Source organism: Myotis daubentonii, chromosome 6, assembly GCF_963259705.1.
Source record: "Myotis daubentonii chromosome 6, mMyoDau2.1, whole genome shotgun sequence".
Lineage (NCBI taxonomy): Eukaryota > Metazoa > Chordata > Mammalia > Chiroptera > Vespertilionidae > Myotis > Myotis daubentonii.
Genome location: NC_081845.1, coordinates 6,952,500 through 6,956,358, shown reverse-complemented (window position 1 = coordinate 6,956,358; position 3,859 = coordinate 6,952,500).

The window sequence follows — 3,859 nt, the reverse complement described above, 5'->3', positions numbered from 1 at the left end:
GGTTTAATTGGGGAAGAAAACCACATTAAAAAGTTTTTTTAAGTTGAAGGCATATGTGTTTAATATCTTTTAAATCAGGGATAAAGTGGGTGAGTAATGGCCAAAGGGACCAATTTTGTTAAGTATCTTGATAGCATTTTGGGCTAAGGGGCCTGGGAAATACCCAAATGCAATGCAATACAGTACTTCAATATGAACTCACACTGTGACCATGAGTAGATGTAAGCTTGAATTCTAGTTTAGAAATTAAAGACATGTGCAGTATTGGCTATCAATTTTGTAGAACCTGTTTCCATGTGGATTGTTAAGTAGTAGTAAATCATTCATGACAAATGACCAGGAGAAATTAATGATAGTCGCCCAGGTAGGAATTTCACCACAGGCATATGCTGATAATGTAATCACTGTGTTTGGCATGGTCACAGGTATTTGCTCTTAATCACTGTGCTAGGTAATTCCTATGGACTGATTATTGTAGGCTCCTTGGTCATTTGGGGAAACTTTTGGAGCCAACTTTTTTCAGCTGCATTACTGATACCCAGGAGCCAAGCTTTAGATGTCGCTGGTTCCCAACTGTTGACCTCTGGTGCTCAGCAGAATGCCCCACCATACCTCGCTCCCGGTAACCATTTGTTGAAGTGAAATTAATGGCCCCATTGGGGTATTCATATCCTATATAATAAAGAGGTAATATGCAAATTAACCCTCATGCCCTCACAAGATGGCTGCCTATGACCAGGCTGACAGGGGGTTAGTGAGGGACGACCAAACAATTGAACAAGCAGGCTGTGTGGGGCGACCAGGCTGGCGGGGGGGCAATGAGGGGCGATCAGGCCAGCGGGGGCGGGGGGGAAGTTGGGGGCAACCAGGCCAGCAGGGGGGGCAGTTGGGGGTGACCAGGCCAGCAGGGGAGGCAGTAAGAGGCAATAGGCCGGTTGGGGGGGGGTGGGCAGTTAGGGGTGACCAGGCTGGTGGAGGGGCAGTTGGGGGCAACCAGGCTGGCAGTGGGGGCGATTAGGCTGGAATGGGGGGCAATGAGGAGCAACTAGGCCAGCGGGTAGGGGGCAGTTAGGGGCAACCAGGCCAGCAGGGGTGTAGTAAGGGGTGACCAGGCCAGTGGAGTGGGGTGGGGCAGTTAGGAGCGACCAGGCCGGCAGGGAGGGGGAAGTTGAGGGCGATCAGGCCGGCACGCAGAGGCAGTGAGGGGCAATCAGGCCGGCGGGGGGCGAGGGGGGCAGTTAGGGGCGACCAGGCAGGCAGGCAGGTGAGCGATTAGGAGCCAGCAGTCCAGGATTGTGAGAGGGCTATCCGACTGCCGGTTTAGGCCCAATCTCTGAGATCGGGCCTAAACCAGCAGTCAGACATCCCCCAAGGGGTCCCGGATTGGAGAGGCTGAGGGGACCCCCCCCCATCCCCTGTGCATGAATTTCGTGCACCCACTGGGCCTCTAGTTTATTATATCTACCCAGAAAGCAAAATATCTTCATTTCACTTTATATGTTCCCCTTATTGCTCATCAATGTGGGAATAGAAAGTTTGAGGTGCTAATTTACTTCAGTGGACAACCAAGATAGATAACATTTTTAGAAATATCTGTAAATTCAGTTATAAGTAAAGAGGTGGGTTTTTCCCCCTCAAAAAGCATATGCCAGTAAAATATACTCACCTCTTCGTACACAGACACCTATAAAAGTGAGAGGGCGATGTAAGAGACATGGTAGAAAACAACAGCATATGTCCTATTTGCCCAGAGCCCCAGTTTATGCCTGTTGTCCCAGTACAATTATGATTGTTTGTTTTCATCCTTGAAAGTGTTTTCCTACAGACAGTAAATTACATGGCCATCAAACTTTTAACTAGTGAAGTCAGATGAATACAACACAGTTGTCACAAGTCATACAATACACATGAAATTTGAGTGAATCAGAGAAGAGACTGGGAGTTGTCAAAATTTGACAGCCTACAACTCTGAAGTGGTCGGCAAAAATAGCGACTTTCTGGTGTGTGTAAGGAAGATTGATGCCAGGCAGCAATGCCCCAGAATGGCTTTTAACCTTGAGTGAGACAGTTACTGCAACAAACATCTGTTGAGTGCCTACTATGTGCCCGGTGCCATGGGCAGCAATGGGGTACAACAGTGAACAGGAGAGAGCTGGCTCTCAGAGCTACAGGAATTACCAATTCATCTTTCTGACCAGCCCACATAACAGGCCTTCCTTTTGCTTTGTAACCAAAGATGTAAGCTCTGTATCTGAAGTCTGCGCCTTCTCTCCAACCTCACACGCTAATGTGCTTCTTTATGGATCATGCATCCAGTACAGTATTTCTGTGTGGGAGCAGCTGTAAGGACTTGTGATTCATGGGGTGAGCTCTGCATCGGTCATGCCTGAGACCCGCTTACTAGCAGTTCCTTCAGAGAGACCGTCAGAATGTCCACTGTTGACGATTTACTTCTGAAACCATGCAAATTATCAGGTATTTACAAGGAATGCTGCCTAACTTAAAGCCACTTACCCAGAACCCTTGATAGTTCTTCAACAGCTTAGTAAAAACCAGGATGTGCAGATCAGCGCTCCGGAGTAGCCCAAGCAGTTGGGGCAAGGTCTGTTTTGGAGAAGCCCATAGGCCAGGGCAGTCGTTCAGGGTGGACGTGGTCAGACAGGCGGGTCCCGGGTCTTGTTGTCAGAGCCATCAGGCCCTATAGAGTTGGTGGGTGTTCTGTATGTGTTTGTAGCCGATTGAGGGGCATGGTCTGCGGGTCCAGCTGAGAGGAGAAGCCCCTATATTCACCAGAGAATGAACTCCGGTTCGTACCTCAGACCTGCTCGGAGAGTCGTGGTCGTCGGGTTTTCCAGCCCCCATAATAAGAGATGGAGTTGACAGGGTATCCTGGTCGAGCAAGAAATTCCACCAACTAGTCCGGCAGCCAGCCCAGCGTCTGGTATAGGGCCAGCAGCAGTAAGCAGTACCGCTGGTAGCTTTCACATTGGGGGATAAGACAGAAAACTTACTGAAGAGCAAGAATAACGAGCCACAGGCCTTGGTTTCACTGTGTCCAGATGCGCCATTGCAGATGGAGTGGGATTTATGCTCCATGTGTCATGTGGCCCTGAAAAATGACCTTATGTGGAATATCCCACTTGTCAACATTGTAGATAACAGATTTCTTCTAGATGGTTGTAGACAGCAAGTCATCTGTTCTCGTTCTAAGTCACTGCTTAGGTGTAAACACAACTGGAAATTCACATTTAACTGTGAAGCCTGACTTTTTTCTTTTCTGGTGGATTTTCAGGAAACCAGCTTTTCTTTTTTTATTTAGGCACTAGAGGCCCCGTGCATGAAATTCGTGCAAGGGGTTCAGCTCTTGCAGCTGCAGCGGCTTGCCTCAACCCTTGCAGCCCTGGCTTCGTCCAGAAGGTCGTTGGGCTGTCCAGTCTAATTAGCATATTACGCTTATATTATTACAGATAGGAGGGATGTGGCCGTGGCCTTGGCTTTTTGTGTATGTAGGACGTTGAGTACCATTTTGTCTTCTCTCACCACCAAATGGCTTTCGGAATGTGCACTGCCTAATTGTTCTTTCATTTGCAAACACTTTGAAGTTCTTCCAGTGTCATTAAGAAAGTTTATTTCTGCTGAGTGAAAACAGTAGCAAGTCTGCTTTACTTGAAACTAAGTGCAGCCCGGCCAGTGTGACGCAGTGATTGAGCGTTGAACTATAGACCAAGCAATCACAGCTCGATTCCCAGTCGGGGCACATGCCCAGGTTTTGATTTCGATTCCCCCGTGTGGGGCATGTGGGAGGCAGCCAATCAATGATTCTCTCTCTCCCTCTCCCTTCCTCTCTGAAATCAATAAA